We start from the raw sequence: 19,363 nt of genomic DNA, 5'->3' as shown, positions 1-19,363 counted from the left end.
TTAACAATTTCTTAAGAGTTGTTCTTCGGTTTAAATATTTGCGATTTGTTCGCCAGGCAAAAAAGACGATGCTATGCCTTTTCTTAGTTTAATGCCAAACATAGCTTCATAAGTAGTAATCAATCCCGGTGAGGAGAGATGTGTTTGAAAGCTGTGTTTGAGAAAATAAAAACAATTGTCTTCTCGTTTACTCGCAATTAATATATTTAACTTTTCAAGGAAAGGTTCAGGATTCACTGCAGTATCCATTCAACATAAATTAGGGTATTGGTTAAAACAAATTAAGAAAACGTTGCGCGTATCATCAAAACTAGCATAAGACTGAAAACCAGTGTTCCAGAATATAATAAATACATGCTACATAACTTCAATCGCAGCAGAGCAAAGGACAGACAGTCGACCCTCTGTTGAACTCGACTTCTCTTTTCGACCTCCACCACACTATATCTGTGATTGTCGATATACAACTGTGATGGTCCGAATGTACAAGAATATAACCAAATATTCGGTCTTTCACCGACGTCTTTGGTATATGTTGTCATTCACCGGTGAATGTCGACATTCTCCAATTTCGGTCTTTCACAATAACATAAACACAAAAATACCCTTTGGATAAACAGAATAGTTTTTGTGTTGAATCTTTAAAGAACTGTTTTAATCTAAACATTTTACCACTATAAACCAGTTTTTATGTTATTTTATTTAAACATCCTGCTTTCTGTTAAAACTTTCTGTCCCGCGCATTTTAATTTACCGTATTTAATTATTTTCTCGGTATTATTATGTAAATACTATATAAAGTGTGATAATGTTTTTTGAGGAAGTATCCCCTCAAATATTTTAAGTATTATGTGATACTATGTTTGTTTGCACTCACACACATATCATATCTACACTGCTGGCAATCCAAAATAGAACACGAGGAAGGATAACAGATGTCAAAGCCAAAATTATTTTGGAGATTACACATAGTATCAATGTTAATTGATTTAAAATATAGACATCTTTGAGATGAAGAAGACAAGAATGAGTGTAATGAGTGTTGCCTTCATGTCAATAACCGCTGCTACACGCCACAGCATGAGTGAAAGAGGCTTTGGATGTGTTGTTGGGGAGTAGCAGCCCATGCTGCCTACACTCGTAAAGTTCCTCTCGTGTACTCACGGGTGTCGCATGCCGGCTTGAACATTCTCCAATCATTGACTAAAAACTATCGATAGGAGATAGATCTGGAGAAAGATCAGGCCAGGGAAGCAGTGCAATATAGTGGGTTCAAAAGAAACCTTAAACAGCGCGTGCAGCCTGTGGTCGCGTATTGTACTGTCGAAATGCGGCTACAGACAAGCCCTCAATGTAAGGAAAGAGAACAGTTTGCAAACCTTAAAGATAAAACGTAGGCTGGTAAATATACTGATAATGCGTACTAGTGGGATGCGGAGTGGAATCCAGTACCACCCCCAGCGTAACACGTGTGTCAGAACCAATATGACGAAGCATAACATAACAATCGAACATCCTTTCTCCACGGTGTCTCCAAACTCTAATCTAACCATTGTGGTAATGCAAGAAAAAGGGTGGTGCCGTCAAAAACACAATGCAATGCCATTCGGATGTCCACTCGGCTGTTCAGTGCACAATTGCAAACGAAAATGCCTGTGATTTAAAGTATAAGGTAAGCAAAGAAATGGACGCTTAGCAGACACTCCGTTATGGCTTCATCTATGCCATGCGCACAATATGACTGTCTTTCCATTGAGTGATGCGACGAGACGGTTGCAACTGCTTCTCTCATTCAGTCGTTTCCTCCTGCATCCGTTGATTCCATATTCACATGACAGTTGCATGTCTAAGTTCAACATGATAACCGATTTCCCGGAAAGATAATGTAGAAACGGTACTTACTGTAACAAACTACAAAGTAATTACATACGTAGAAGGAAATAGATTCTTGGATATTTTTAGATGATGCCTTGGAGCAATCTGCGGCTTTGCGTCCAAACAAATCGCATTTAAAACACTTAAATTCTTTACTCTTATTGTTAAACGAATTAGATTTATGGTCTAAACGTCCACAATTATAACACCTTGGCTCTTTAATCTTACTAGGTACAGCGCGTGTTTTATTTGTGTTTGTACTTGAATAACCCTTATTTTTCGTATCTGGAACGCGAATTTTCTCCTAAATTTTTAATTTCTCTTTGAATTTAGAAATAGTTTTACACCCATACAAAACAATTTTGTTACTACTCTGATCTTGTATCCCATTGATTACATAATCAAGAATTGATGAATCATCAACAGAACCGCGACTGGCTATTTCACGCATGGCAATTAAATATTCGGAAAGTGATTCACCAGGTTTTAAGTGTCGTTTCTGTAACAAATTATGAAGTTGTGCACTGTTTATTTTAGAACCAAATTCAGATAAAAGATTTTCTTTTAATTTGTCCCATGATATTATACCCTTCAAAGACCTAATAAATACTTTAGCAGAACCAGTAAGCAATTTTTTAGAAAACACAATTTTCTGTACTTCCGATAACTTAAATAATTTAAAAGATTCTTCTAAATTACCAATGAAGGATTCAACTGGATATGTATCAGTGCCATTAAATTCAGAAACAGTTTCTAAGATATCATGAAAATGTAGGGAAATATTGCTAGACATTACAATGTTTTCATCCACTGAGTTATTTATGGGAGGTGATTCTGGCCGAACAGAATTAATATCATCATTTTTATCAGAATCATAAACACTTTCGTTTTGAGATAACTCATCATCGTCATCACTTTCGGATTTTAAAAGCCTAAAATCACAAAGACTATTCAATATTAAATCACAGTTTTTATCAGGATTTGAATCATAATTACGATGTAACAAATTACACACAGAAATAAAATCATTTGCAGTAAGAGTTTTAAGTAATTTTTGTTTTGTTTCTTCATTATTGAAATCAGATGGAAAACCACAAAAGTTACGCAATCTAGCTCTATTTTTTCTATCACCCAAAGTTTCAAACACAATTTGATGTAAAAGTTTAATTGACTTAGTAGGCCCAGTCTTTAAAGAATTTGAAATTCTAGGAATAGAATTTAAGGTAGTCATCTTAATTCACAATATCATAAAACACTATTCTTAGAAGTAACAATGTGGAAATAATCGAAACAAAACTTACTTCTCTTCTTTTGTAATATTCATCATGCTTCTTCCTAGGCTCATCGCGGCCTGAGCGCCCAAATCTGTAGAATCGGAACTTACTGTCTAGGAATATGATATTTGTAAACTTACTTCTTAGGTGGCTGTCTAGGGGCTAATAAACTAGTCCGATTTATGTAAAACTTGAATATTTAATGAAACATGAACAGTTGCAACAAACTACAAAGTAATTACATACGTAGAAGGAAATAGATGAGATTATTTACAGATGAAGGAATCATCTTTTACATTTAAACATCTTTTAATCGCGTCATCGTCTTAATGGCGGAATCGTCTGACTTCTATCATCGGAAAAGTCAAAGATTTATTCTCACAGCTTGTCGCGTCATCCGATTATAATGAACGATGCCATCCCACAATAATTTCTGTATGCAACGATTCTACCTTGATCGCACTCAGGAACATGCTCGAATGATGCTTGTATTTTCCTACGAGGAATACTACAGCTGCACACACAAAACATTTTATGAGAGAACAATTCATATTATTCAAAATAACAATCTTTTCTCCCTTTATATACGGATTCTAAGCAGGGCTGCATTCCCATATGATGTTCGCGCGTGCTGAACTGGTAATTATTTGCATATTCTATCGCGGTATATATTCATGATGCAACTTTTATGTTTTCTTCATGGTGTTCCATTTTGGATGGCCAGCAGTTTATGTCATATAAAGTTGTTTGCATCCTCCTTTTGCAGTGTCAGGATTTTTACAGAATTTGGCAGGCTTCTTTTTTCCCACACGTTCAAACCACAGAATTTGACAATATGCCTTTTCTCTTGCATTTCAGCTTCAGACATTTTAGCCATTTTTATAAAACCTCAAAGTCTACAAACGGAAGATTGTTTGGTCTTTTCCATTTTTATTATTTTAACTTTCAACAATGGAAGCATAATTAGTTTTAAAACCTCCTAGTTTCAGCAATAATTGCGATGTAGTTTTTCCAAAAATCGGCTGGTTTTTTAGCGGTTAAGATTTTATGATTGAGCTTCACTCTTATATAATAATGTTTATAAGACTCATCCTAACTTTGTCATAGTTAAAAAAAATAACGCTTTCGAATATTTTTGTGTGCAATTTTTCTGGCTTTTTAACTTTATGTAAATTATGTTTTTGTATCATTTTCCATTTAGTTTGATTATGAATTTACTTTTATTCTTTGCATGTAACTATCAAGATCCCGAACAGAACATCCAGGTAGTTCTTGTTATTATGGGACCATTAAAAATATTATTTTTTGCATATTATATTGCATTTTAGAGCCATTAATTAGCTGCTGTTTGCATAGTAGCAGAAAGAACAAAACTTATGTTCGGCACTCATTAATAATTCCGTTTAATGTTTTAAATACTAACCCTTTGAAAATCTCTGTCTGAAGCATTAAATAGGTGGTTAATAGTTTTTATTTGATTCAACAATTAGTGCATTTTTTCTAACTTTAATTGCCCTTTTATTGCCTTTTGAAAACCTCTTTCCTCAGCTTTAACTTTTCATTGCCAATTAACATGTGACAATACTAATGCTCTATACATTTTTACTAAGATAGGATAATCGTTTTTAAAAGCATTTTATGAAAATTTATCATAATAATGGATTTATATATACTGCTTACACTTAGAAGAGTATTAGGACTTTGTACTGGAGTATCTTACTACATTCAGGTTTGTTCCTGTAACAGCGATGTTCATTATCGTTGTCATTATCTGCACTCCATCATCATAGCCTGTGTTTTAAGGACTCAGAGCATTGAAAGAATTAAAAATTTATCCATTTTCTTTTCAGCTTCTGTGAACTAATGAACTCACCAAAAGAAGACGTCTATTTTCTTCATTCGCTAACTCACCTATTACAATGATTCCATAATTTACGGACGCGGTTTGCGAAAAAAACATAAGGATTTCCTAACTAAAGGTCATTCTTGAATAATTCTGGAAAGTGTCATTATAACATTTTACAACATTTTATTTTGCAACCATCGAAAAGACAGAATATATCACCCTTGTCATCAGATTAACTGTATTTACAACAGTATTAACTGTATTTACAGATTAACTGTATCAACAAACATATGTTATTTACGTGCCTCATCTCCTACATCTGTGCATTGTACATAAAGAGGATTATTTTGTATAGATTTTATAAAATTATGTAGGATGCTAGGCTTATGAGACACCCTGTAAATAAAACTACTAAGACATCAAATTTGTCTGCAGCTACTTCAGTATAAAAAAATTAAACCACAGTCTTTTAATTGAGGAAGGAATGGGGAACAATAATATTCTACACAACTTAATGTATTTCATAAATCTACGCTTATGCACAATATCCGTCACGTTAGTTTTCGTTTATAGGGGAAAATTTACAAAAGAATAGTTTGAATATATTACTGCGAACCCCAAAATTTAAATAAAAATTTCGAATTTTTACGACTGTATTTGCTTTTCAACGCAACGTATCTGCTTAAAAGCGTGAATAATGGTGGCGATCCGTATGCAACTCCCAAGAAGATGAATGCATTGAGAAGAAGGAAATAATAAACTAAATTGGTTCTCGCACAGGGGCGGAAATATATAAATCCAAAAAGACCCACTCCCGACCTCTACCATTGTTGTCCTCTTTAGCAAATAAACATAATGATGCCTCCCCTCGTGTGTACCGAAATGGAACATCAATTACCTCCTATTGTGGAAATCGTACGAGCGCATGCATTCGTTTTACTTCAAAAATAACAGTTGAATGCATAATTTGGAATATGTATCGCTGATTAGGCACAGGGAAAGCTATACAGTCATCCACGGAAGTTCTACTGGATTTTGCATTTAATGATCAGATTATGATCAAGAATTTGCATTGATCAGTTAGTTCATAAAGGTATACTTCAGAGCACTTTAGCAATAGAATCGAAGAAGTGAAAGGAAATTAAGTAGTTAAATATTTCATAACAGGGAAGCAATGGATAGCAACGAATTAAAGAGATCCTGAACATATGTAGCGAAAAACATGTGACATGATTTTTTTCTCTTAACAAAGATTCTTTGTACGGTAATTTTATATATGGTGACTTGAAAATTCACGATATTAGGATCTTAGCAGTTCTTTCCTGCATCAAAAGTCTAAATACGTGGACAGTAGTCCATCCAGGATTTTTAAAAATCTGGATAAATAGGATGCCTTTTTTGTGGACCGGATACATATTTATTCTAATCTAAGTGAGAAATTTATAATTTTTTCCTTTATGAAAATGATATAGTCAAAATTGAAAATAAAAAACTTCCTTTTAAAAATTTCAAATTACTGTCTAACACTTCAAAAAAGAGATATTATCATTTTTAATAAAGAATAGGTTAGGCTTTTAAAATATAAGAAAAATAAAAATATATCATACAAATAATTTTATTCCGCTTCTTAAATAAAACTATATCTTTATCCTCGACTAAAATTAAAAATTAACACAAAGTACACATAAATTTTAAATTATCAGACATTGAGTTATTCCTTTTCTAAACATAAAACAGTATAAACAGAAAAATTGCAAGGCATTAAAAATGTGCTGTATTATCATTTGAATAAAATTAAAGGAGAAAGAGAGTATTGCAATCTCTGTATAAATTTTGTAATCGATTTATTAAGATATTATTTAGAAATATATTCTGTTTATGCTATTCATAGTATAAAGTAATAATATCTGGGGCAAAATGTTACTGAGATATCTAAGGAAAATGTTTTTTAAATGATTAACTTGCGTTTTGTTGAGCAACATGCTTTTATAATAATATTAAATATAAATAAAAGATTTTGTGCGTTGCCTATTACCAACGTCAATTTATCGCGGGCAACATTTTATCGAAACAGAAAACAAAAAACAATCAACACCTAGAAGAGGAAATTTCTAGGTATTAACATTTTTATTCTAGTAAAGTGAAGTAAAGAACATGCTTTTTAGCATAATCTATGACAAAAGATTACAGGAACTCTTCTTTGTAGGGTACTCTCCTGAGGGAAACAGTGGTAGTTTCAGAGAGGTTGTTAAAATCACAAATATTGACGCCTATTCTCACCAAAAGTCCTCTTAATCTAATGGCGCCCCTTTGTGTGTGAAGGTAAGGTAACTGAAGATTCCTTTCTCACGCCTAGTGGGAATTCCTCATCTGTGAATACAGCAGATGGCCTTTTCTCAACATCCAAATCCTTACGTTCCATAGCTCACTGTCTTTAAGGTCTGCGTTAATTATTCGTTTATAGCATAGATGTCAGTGGCTTAAAAGCGAGCAGCTCTATTTCAAAGAGATGCTGGCAAGATAATTTGTATCAATGCAAACTGCTTTATTCTTGTTTAGAACATTCTTAAAGAAGGCAGTAATAAATAGTATTCTTTCTAAGATTTCATCTTTCTTATTGGAATTACTTCTTCCACAAGCGGATTTATGAAGTCGTGAATTTTGCAATCGCAGAGACTCTTAGATCCAAATAATTTTAAGAAATTTTAAACATTGTGTCTTAAAACAAAAGAGTCACTGAAAACTGAAATTGAAATTACTTCATAAATCTACAAAGTGTTCCTTTTGGGGGAGAGGGAGAGGCATGATTCGTTTTTTTCTAGAGAAATTGTGAAACATTCTAGGACAGACAACTGTTTGCTGAGTTTCAACAGCTCCTGATTTTCTATTAAGGGTACAGAAATTGAGACTTGTCTGGACATCGCGAATGAAAAAGGACCTCCTAATTTCAGTATAGATCAGCTTCCAAACTGAACTATTACCACTAATTACATGTAAGCTATATTGTTACTGCAACTTTTAAAAACAGTAATGAGTCTCCAATGAATTAGGCTGTAAATTCGTTAAGGCAAAATGCATTTGTTAGTTTACTCTAATTAATTTTTGAAATGAGAATAGAGAATAATAATATAATAGAGTAGGTTATTTAAAAATTAATTAAAATGTTAACGGTCGATTTGCCCATTTGCTTTCAACCTCTTTTAGCTTTTTAAAGCAATTTCTGCTAAAGTATCTTAATCAAGTAAATTTCTTTTGCAACGTACAGCACTAGTAACCTGTTTTTCTATGTTCAGCTTAGCACTTCCTTGATTACGTTGAAATGGGAATTAACTAATTAAAAATTGTCACCAAAATTGATCGTTAGAAAGCATTCAGTTGTTGAATGAAAATAAATCATACTCTATTTCTGACCATTCAGTTACTACTTTTCATTAGTTGAAAATTATTTTATAATACCGAAAGGAGTGAATCATAATAAATGACCGCTTTCTGAGGATACCTGGATATATTATAATGAACCATCATCATTATGCTTAAGATATAAGGATTCATTTAGTTTCACTAACCAGTTATTTTATGTTAAACAGCTTTGCTGTCTTTCTCCTGTCCATTTTCCTTCCAGAATGCAAATTTCTAGTTCGCTTGTATTCAAATGAGGTAGAACGGAGATCGCAATTAAAGGAAGGTTTTAGAGGGTAGAATCAGAGCGTTTTCCACCTGCTGAAGACCATGTTTACCAACTTGATTCTCTTGAAAATAGTATTCTGTGGCGTCGCCGTTAAGGCTTGCCACATCGACTTTTGGTCAGATCCGTTTAGTGTCTGTGTAACTTTTCGGCTAACTTGGTAACAATTTAAAATCCATTACTTTTGATTTAAGCTATAAGGGCTGGCTGTTCTGTAAACGACTGCAGTGCCTTTTGATAAACATTTAATTGACTTAAATAAAAGGCACTTTTTTCGTACTTTTATACACTTCGTACGTTTCTGCCGTAATTTTAAAGACGTAGTGATAATTCTCTTGTAGTCTTTCGAAGACGTAGTGATAATTCCCTTGTAGAGTTCTCATACAGTTTGACGCTACCAAAGGAGACAAAACTATATATAAGCTTTTTTAAGATTAAGGAAAACCTAGTTATATCGCAACTAGCATTAAAAAAATCCTATCACACACCTTGGACACATTTTCTTCCAAATATAATCCCTACAAATAAAAGATGGAACATGGGAATCTAATTACAGTAATACCCTAATTTACGCGAGCTCGTAGTTACGCTGTTCCTAGTTTCCCCTGCCATTTCCTCTAAACAGATGATTTAGTCAGAAACACTTCAAAGCAATCACGAAACTAAAGAAATTGCTAATTTTTCCAAACTTGCCAAAAAGTAGGATTTAAGATTTGATATCGGTGACACTAGACAACTTTTGCAATCACAGTGCAAAGAACTAACAATCGATGCATTTATAAAAATGCATGATCAAATTGTTACTCAAGAAGCTGACACTTCAAACCCAGATCTACCAGAAAAACATGATAATTGAAAGTTTCACAGAAGGTCTTGGTACAAGTGGAAAATGGTTGTCTACTTTAGAGAACATAGATTACAATAATGGAAGCTTTCTAGTTACAAGGCAAAGAACAAAACTATTTCTGGTTTGCTATGAAGAAATTTTACATGATAAAAAATGGTGAGTCCTCAGAGGAATTTGTTAAACTTTAGGAACCCACCGGCATCGAAAGAACTCTCTACTATTTTGTATTGAAATATATGAAAAGTATGTTCTTTATTAGATATTTTGCTTTTAAACAAGTGTTTTTAGTCCTTAATTATATTTAAATAAAGTTCAAAAGCTTTTATCTGCAAGTTTAGACCCGTCTTAGTGAATCCAACATACGCGCTTTTCGTCGGTTTTGCATATCACTTAATTTCGAGATATACCTATTTTGAGCTTGAATCCAGCTCCACGAAATATAACTAAAATATTTCTTTATCTTCGAAAATAACAGAACTGAAATGCCATTCATTATAATAATGCAATTCCTTTCTCCAGGCCTCTTACTTTTTTAACAATAGAAACCTCCTTAATATGTTTCAGAAATCATAAATAGATACTGAAAGGTTTATAGTTCAAGCAAGGTGTCGGTAATACCACATACTGCCAAAGAATCTGTCCTGTACTTAACTATTTTCCTATGTGTGATTCCTGTAGAAGAAAATGTTTGTAAAACGATGTTCGTTAAAATGAAACAAAATCTTTATCCCGAAACGTATAAAAGACGAACCATCTTTCTTTGACTTAGAAGATGTCTGATTGTTCATTGGAACAAACGTTTCAACTAAAGACGAAAGAGACATAAAGATGAAAGATACATTTCGTTATATGTATACAAGGTATTTTCTCCACACTTGTCAGTATGCGATATTTTCTCTGAGGTTAACTCTTAAGTGTACATTAATAAACCTAAGAATTGGGACGAATTCAGAGCAATATTACAGCTATAGAATATAGAATAACATTAAGGAATGTCAGTAACGTTCAATATTCAAATTATGTATTAACATCCACGAAATGTGTAAAAGACGAAATGCCTTTAGTCTAACTATAAAGGAGACATTAATTTCGTCTAAAGGTAAAAGAGACATTATGATGAAGGATATGTAGAGAATTTGTCTGATAGCGTTATAAAAACTAGGTGAATGATTTTCTGATTTATGGAAATCTTAATTTTATTTGATTCTGAATTATTTATTTTAATGCTTTAATTTTGGGGAAAAACAGATGCTTCTGGGAATATTATTTAGTTTAAAAGAATATTATTTATTTTTCTTTTATTTGCAATTTTTGTACAAGCTTTGATTCATTGTGAAAAGAAGCAGGGAAAGGGAAGCAATTTTTGCTAAGTCATGATTTCGCGCGCTTTGTCCTTTAGAATGTTCTAGAAGGAATTTCATTGTGTAGTTGACCTTAGGACAGGAAGTACGTGACAGAAGGGTCAGAGGTTGCCACTTAACTTTCGATGCAAGTCATTCAGGTTTGGGCGATTGAGGGTCCGGTTGTTGGCTAAGTGAAGGAGTGGCGCGCACGCGCATTCGCCCTTATTTCCGCATTCAGGGGTTGAAAACGCAAATTTTGCCAAAATTAAGGGGGCGATAATTGAAGCCATAGTGGGAGCCCGCGTTTGGGAAGGAGAGGAAGAAAATTCGAGTTTGAATCACTTTTCGTGCGAGACTTACTTGCTGGCTGAACTTACTTTTGGACGTTACTCTTGAAACTTGCTTGAAAGCGATAGAAAAGATGTAATTTACGAAGAGGGATGTTTCCCGGCGGGGAGGGAGCGGCAAATATGCTCCCCGGCCGCGTTTTGGCTAAGAGGCGAAATTGATAAGTGTACGAGTTCTGCTGAGAGATTTAAAGACTTTTGGACGTTACTTTTTGCCCGACTTTGGACTAGTTTTGTTGAAGGATTTAAGACTTTCAGGATTAAGACTTTTTGCCGGACTTCCAAGGCTGAAGGATTTGTTAAGTTTCTGTGGATGAATAAGTGGTGAGTCAGGCGGATCACGGCGGACACTATCCGGCCGTCGCCTTGCTGTCGAAAAGAAAAAAAAAATGATCCAGCGAGTATTAATTTCCAAAATTATTGGCCAAGTTCCACCCCGGCCAACGTGAGATTTTATACTCGACATCCTGATTGCGAGCTTGAAGATTCTGCTCGGGTGCTGGTTCGAGGGCTTGTTTTCTGCAAGGCTGTGCGACCTGCGGCTAGTGACACCGAAAAGCGTGAGACTCCTTAGACGCCTGTGTTCCCTTTACGGAATGAATTTCCAGAAATTATGGTGGGACTTATAATCCTTTGAATTTTCTCCCAGAATGCAAGGCCAGCCCAATACATTTCCGGGTGCGTTTCAAGTCGTCAAAATCACAGATAAGTGCTTTATCAATTTTCCTTAGAACTTTTGGAAAATAGAACTTTACCTAAAATTGAATCTTAAATTCAGTCTACTGAAAATGAATTGCTTCCTTTTTCCCCTTCTAAATTACCGAGACAAACCTTAAGGTTTTTATATGAATTAGGGTGTAATAATTTAAGTTGTTTGTGTAATCTTCCTTAGAACAGATGTGAATTGCAAATAATATGTTTTCCTTAACCTCTTAGAAATTATAGATCGGGTACCCGTTAAATTAAAAGAGTCATGTAATAGATTTGCAAATCATGAATTTAAATGTAGCAAAAGAAAATGACAAATTGATGTATTCCCTGTGTCTAAAATAAGAAAATTGTAACTGTAAGAAAAATAAGAAGTTTGACTCTCGGATTAGGATAAGATTTAATTTTAATTGTGAGGAATTTGAATAAACTGGTACTTAATCTGGAAACCTATTACTTATGTTTTCTTTATATCTGTTATGTGTTTTTCTTATATATATATTGATTTTACATGCTGTTTATTCGATCCTCTCACGGCGCGGTCCCGGATGCATTTTCACAACGCAATGCATTACCGTTTTACCTATACGATCACTAAAAGTTTGGTAATTAGCAAACTCTTAAGAGTTTAGTTTCTCAGTTGATATTTAGCTAGTTACGGGTTCACCTGTCTGTTTCTGCATTAGTTTCCTCCCTAAGAGGAAGTAGTAACACTGCATTGGTGCCCATGATTTTTACGGCAAAGTATAGAAACAGAACATTGGTGCAGTAGCTATTTAACATAACGATGAAAATAACATTTTTTAAAAGAAGACGTGCTCGACGCGTTCTCCAGACTTGTCAGTGTGTTTCTCTAAAGGTTATTTAAGTTATTAATCCTAAGGTATTAACGTCTTAATCTTAAGGTCGTAAGCCCTTAAGGTATTTTAAGATTATTATTTATTTCTCTTAAATCGCAACTGTGCATTAGTTAAGTTAGGAACGTTTTCAAAGAAATCTTACAGGAGGCGAGATATTGCAGCTACAACTACCTTAACTTAATAGTACATTATATTAAACATAAAATATAAAAGTTAACAGCATTTTCAAACAACATTTTTATAAGCCAAAATATTTTTTGATATGTAATATGCATAAAATGAATAAGCATGATGATGCGGCTATGCAGCATAATCTGAAGTAGACAAAAGTATAATACCTGCATATTTAGATGCAGGCCAATATTTTTCCTCAATGAAGTCTAGTCTAGTTGTATGCAAATTGTGTATTTTGGATTCACCTGTGTACTATGATAATAGATAAATAAGCGTCGCCAAAACTGCCAATTCTATGATCAAAACTGCCAAAGATAAATGATAGAAATGATCTTCCACTTAGTTTTCAGTTTTCCTTGCAATCTCATCTTCCTTCGAATTTTTTTACAAAATCAAACTGTAAATTAAATCATGAATTGAAATAATGTTTAATGCAAATCTCCTAAACCATTCTTTCTTTCAGACTTGCAAATATTTTTAGCGCCAGCCTTTTTTTAAAAGGAGGTATATAAACGTATAAGTTCTCGCCCTGTCGAAGTTGATAGATAAAAAAACGAAAGGAATTCAGCAGCAGCTTTTGGTAAGTTTTGCTATTGTGTCTAACAAAAGACCTTTAATTTAGCTTCCACTCGCCCTCGCGCATAATGGATTCTCAGAGTAATTCCATTCGGCAAAGCATAAGGCCTTAAATTTAACTTTCATATTTAATCAGTCTGTTATCGATGACACTGGGAGATTTAAGAGCTATAAATGTAGTTCCTAATAATTTAAATCTGAATTTTATTTTTATTGAAATGTATCTAATTGATATAAATTGAGATAGGTTTAATTTGATAGTATATTTAACTAATAATTTTGTGAAAATTTGAAACTTTGTTGCAAATAATAATTTAAAAGATATTTTTAACTCCACGTGTTATGCAACTGATGCAGAATCATATATTTTTTAATGTGTAATGTTTAGCACTTTTTAACATTGATTGGGTATATTTCTCGCTTCTTAAAAGTGAATGAATAGCACTTTGTTATAAAAGCTGTTGTTGTATTTTAAAGTTTTCCTTCATTTTGATTTTATGATTTAAATATATATATATATAATGCTAGGAAATCCTAATATTTTTTTTAATTTAAAGAATTTTAAAGCTGTAATTCTAAACCTGTACATAAGAGCTGAATTTATCGCAAGAATAAGGCATTACCCTTAAGAAATACTTGTAGAATAATCTGTTATATTTAACGTTAGGATCTGAATACACGAACGTGACAACTTTTTACGTTAGTCATTAAACTTTACTAATTTTTGACCGTTGCTTTAGTATATCATTATATTATCTTACAATACCATGACATTTATTATCCATAATAGAAAGCGAGTGTTGTCATTGATCTAAACGTAAAGCATTTGTTTCTTCCTTCCGGCAAATAGTTACTTTCCAGATTCTTACCATTCGAAGCGATATAAGATCTTTACTTTATCTTATAAATTAATCATTACATTATTTAACAAAGTGGCCGATTTAAAAGCAAAGAATGCACTTCTTTGTAATTTAAATCTTTATTTCATTTCTTTAATAATACATCTGAATGAAATAATTTAAAACACATTTGATATAAAATATATCCAATATATTATTATGAACAATGTTCCAAATGTTCCTAAATATAGAAGAACTTCAATTATCCGAATTAACTGCGATCTGATCCCATTCGGATAATCGAAAATTCGGATAATTGGATTTTTTCCGAAGAAAGTGTCTACGTACACTTTTATTAATTACTGATTGTACTGCATGTTGAAAATGAGATTAAAAGACTATTTTTAAAGACAATGAGGTTTTAATCAATTAAAATGAAAAGGCAACACTTTTACGTACATGTTAAATAGCGTACTGTGCAGTACTTGCGGCAAGTGCTAAAAGTCATTATTTGCTTAACATCTCGGTCAAAGAAAGCTGCTTGAGGAACACCGCTGCCTGCACTTAAAATTTCTTACCTAGCCGTTACATGCTTTAAAGGATGCCCAGGAAAACTTCTGAGCTAAGATCTTAGCTTTTTCACAAAGAATCGAACCCGAAACTGGATTTCCCATAGAACGTTGCTTCAAAAACCACTTGAAAACGACATCTTCTATATTTTTGTTTGTTGCTGTCTTCGTTGATTTTCTTGAACTTCCATCTTCGTTTTCAAGGAGTGATCGGAGTTTTAAAGTGTAGCTTTGTTCCTTTTAATATCTAAAATCGTTGATTGTCCAACACTACCTTTTCGTCTTAAATTTTCCTTAAATTCCGATTTCGTATAATCAGAGATTCGGATAGTCGGAGTTTGGATAATTGGAGTTGTTCTGTATAAGCAAATTTTTATTTTTTTTATTTGTTTACTTGTCACGGATTACTTTAATTTATTAATTTATGATATAATTGCTGCTGTATTTTATTATGCATTTATTATTCTATTAAACATCTTCTTACTACTAAAGACAACAGCTAAACTATGTATGAAACGTTCTGTAAAAGATCTATAAAACATCCCATATACCAGAGTTGGCCAAACTTCCTGTCAGTAAGAGCCGCACGTTTGAATTCAGGAATGTTCGAGAGCCACATCTAGATTTTCTAAAAGCCACAAGTTCATATTCAAATCATTATAGAAGTAGTGAAGGAAGTTTTTAATAGAAAGAAATCCCTGATAACTTTGTAAAAAGAGTCTAAACTAATTAATTACTTCCTTTTGGACACTGAATAGTTTCAGTTTACCATATTTCATACATATATTTTATATGCATGAGTCGCACAAATTGCCTGCGAGAGCCGCACTATGGCCACCCCTGACATATACTAAGCAGAAGCTGTGTCTTTGAATTCTGATATGGTCTAAGTCACAGGCAGTTTACATGTTTATGGTGCAAATAATTATTTCTGCTTATAAAGAAAGCAATGCATAGGAAGAATAACAGATAAGAAACGTACGACCATTTCAAATAAAGGTACATGTTCTTTAAAAACAAATAAATATTTAGGGAAGCCGTTGCTAAGCGATGAGTATATTAAAGTTCTGATACTCAAAAATCCAACGGCTTTCAGAATCGTCAAGATTCTTAAACGATTTATGCTGTGGTAGCATAACGTAATGAGAGGCGAATGAGCTAAACGATAGATGTTTTTTAAGTTAATTAAACATATTTTATCTTCAGATTAGTATATTTTTTAGAAAAATATCAATAATAAAAAGCTATGTAACATTATTTCTAAGATAATGCTTTATAATTAACAGCAAAAAAAGCCAGCTATATAATGCTAAATTCTGTCTAAATATTTTACAATTAAAAAATTGTTTGGCCAAACTAAATCGCGTTTTTTCCCCCCAAGCTTGTTCAATATACAGAATATTGCTTTCATAACAAAGAAGTCAACAGCAAAACTTTATAGCTCAAATTTTTTAAATTAACCCTCTTAAAAAACTTGGTGCAGCTGTTTTATGATTATAAAAGATCTATTTTCTCAATGGCATTAAAATTTCTCTTTTCTATGAATGAATACCATTATTTTTTTTAATATTTACGCAGGTGCATTTATGAATGGCAGGCGTTGCTGTGTCCCCGATTGGATGACTCCTCTTGCATAAATAACTCCAATGACCTCTCTTTCCGAAATATTCGGGTCAGAGGTAAAAATTAGATTATCATCCATTTATATACTTTCTCTTAGCCACTACTGTTCCAGTCGACTTCCCGTCGAGGGTCACGTGACTTTCCCGACAAGGTCACGTGCTGGCGCATGATGTCACTTCCTGTTGCTCGTCTCATATGTAGATAAAGCTTCATCCATAAGTCCACTCGAAGATACGTTATGCTGAAACGCATCTCTATGGTGTCAAACATCTTTATTGTCCATATTCACCTACCAGTCCATCTATAAGTACACACAAATGGCAATATTTCAGTTTTAACAGTTTATAAGGAATTTAGTAAACAAATTTATAAAATAACTCAAGAATCACTTAAATAGCGGGAGTTTTCTTTAATAAATCTGTTGATGTTTTCAATAGATTAGATATGGCACTTCTACTCGAAAACTCTGTTTAGTAATTAGAGGAGTTGGGCGCCCTGTCGTTGAATCCAAGCTCGAATACGAAGAAGGCATGAATATTTACACATATGCATTGCTTTTACAGCTTCGAGGCACTTAAAAGTGAGCCAAAAGCCCCACCTATAAGCTAGTGGCAAGAGAAGAGAGATACAAGATTCTTTGAGATGTTCCCGTGCAAACTTGGGATAAAGCTAAGCAGAATCATATAAGATACTCATACTCTTGCCAAATAACAAATGCTCTCTTCCTGTTGATCATGATGAATCCGTGGAACTGACTGAGATTCCAGTTCAGATTAGGAGAATGAGAAACAATAACAATAGCATTTATATCAATATTAACTCGAATATTTGTTCCTCAGTTCAAAGTTAGAGTGTGGTTGGTAGGATATGCTGATTTCATATATAGATAGTTATTTTAACCAAGCATTATTAAAACTGTTAAAACCTTTCGCATGGGAAGCAAAATTTTACTGTACGTCTACAAAAAACATAGACATAAATTTTAAGCGAACGTAAAAACAAGGAAAAATTAACTTTCACATAAAATCGCGGCAAAAACATGGACAGATAATTTTAGAGATTGCAAGCTGAAGTCATATTATTCATAATTATATATAAAAAAGCACTGATGAACTGATTTCCTGATTTTTTGTTGAAATTTATATAAGAATGATTGTAATGAAAATGTATAGCCATTTTAAAAATTTTTAGAGAAGAGAATATAAAGGAATTTTTCAAGTTATAAGACTCTGAGTATAATAAAATACTATTACACATAATTACAAGATCTTTCGGTTTGTTTTCTTCTTTGAAAGGATTCTTTTGATTTTGGTAGAACTGAAATTTTAACTTGTTTTCCTATTTCTTGCTTCAAACTAATGCACAAGTCTCTTGAAAATTTCATTTGTGAAGTATTAGTCTTATTTTTTTCATATAAGTTTTCATATTCTTTATAAAATTATGACAACTTTGAAAAAAGAATGGAACTTCGGCTGCATAATCATCTACAGTATCTGTCATAGTTTTAAAGTACAATGAATTTTGAAGAATGCATTGAATTCTATGAAAAAATTTTTAAAATGGCACAAATTTATAAAAAGGCTTGATTCTCCTCGGAAATATGAGTGGTACAGTTAAAATGAATAAGTATTTATTCGACGGTAAATGTTTCATATTTTGTTAAGTTATAATTTTATCCGTATTTTGTCTTTAAATAATATGGTAACTATAATATAATACGATATGCTAGTACATATGGCCTTTTGTTTATTTCTTTAGTTGAATTCACGGAAAAACAAGGAAATTTCAAGAAAAAATAATTTTGTTAAGATAGTACATGGTTTGCTGAATTACTTCTAGAGAAAGTTAGTTCAGACCTTGTGATTACAGTTGAACATAATGGATTTGGAAATCTAATTATGAAATCACTGTATACCATTGCCTCATTTACAAACTAAAAGTATGTACAGAGGTACTTTTTACCTTAAATATTCAATAGATAGTTCATAGCTTGCCCACAGTAATACATTGATATTCAAAAATCAAAAGAATTATCTCCAGAACTGATGGACAAATTTTAATGAAATTAGTTATAAGCATTTTAATATCATACAAAAAATTGGCTATACAACAGATTTCAATGAAAGAATGGTACTTTCTACCATTAACTGAAATCATAAAGAATTTTCAGATTTAGGATTCTCAGTATAATTCAATATTTTGGCTTCAAAATTAAATCTGGGTTGAAGAAAATCTCTTAGAGAGTTTATGAAAGGCAAAGACAGCTTATGAGAGATGAATGTCCTCGTAAGCTCTCTCATCTAGCAAAAATATAGACTACGCAACACTTTCTCAGTCATCGATTGCTGTGTCAATGACTACTCTCTTAATGCATGTGCTTACGATGCTGAATGGTTAATATCACCCGCACATGTATGGGTTTGTATCTGCAAAGATACGTATCCAAGAGGTAGGTATAATAAACTGCGCATTCTGACGCTTTGGAACTGTCACTTGGAATAACATTATTGGTAATATCAACCGATAGATGATGGATGGCCTTGTGGCCTTTGGCAAGATAACTTGCATGCGACATCTCAGTCAAAACCAGAAAATTTTTGTGTTAAAGAATATTTAAACACTGAACTGACGTTTGCAGCTTCAACAGAGATTTTCCGCGGCTCGTAAGGGCACAAACTGCATAAAGGTTATCATAAAGTTTATGTTTATTGGCAAAAATACGAATGCATGACAATAGAATTTTGAATTCTTTCAAAAGATGTAAATCTGTACTTTGTAAAAGCTTTAGTCTTACGTT

At 32.9% G+C, this 19,363-nt stretch overlaps 1 long non-coding RNA gene across 5 annotated transcripts in view; it reads right to left on the bottom strand.

Moving 5' to 3' along the window:
* The window catches only part of LOC146996814 (uncharacterized), a 970,208-nt gene that overhangs the window by 853,481 nt on the left and 97,364 nt on the right, over nucleotides 1-19,363 (bottom strand). Inside the window, exon 2 of one of the 5 annotated variants that reach the window (XR_015041692.1) lies at nucleotides 14,511-16,867. The exons of the other annotated variants lie outside the window; for them this stretch is intronic. This is a non-coding gene — a long non-coding RNA (uncharacterized LOC146996814). Of the gene's footprint in view, nucleotides 1-14,510; nucleotides 16,868-19,363 lie in introns of those variants that run through there. 5 annotated transcript variants of the gene reach the window in all.

This window comes from Stegodyphus dumicola, chromosome 6, assembly GCF_044657685.1.
Source record: "Stegodyphus dumicola isolate Sdum_Otavi_A_Nest chromosome 6, ASM4465768v1".
Taxonomy (NCBI): domain Eukaryota; kingdom Metazoa; phylum Arthropoda; class Arachnida; order Araneae; family Eresidae; genus Stegodyphus; species Stegodyphus dumicola.
Note: the sequence above shows the minus strand (reverse complement) of the source record. Positions and strands in the feature narration are given on the sequence as shown.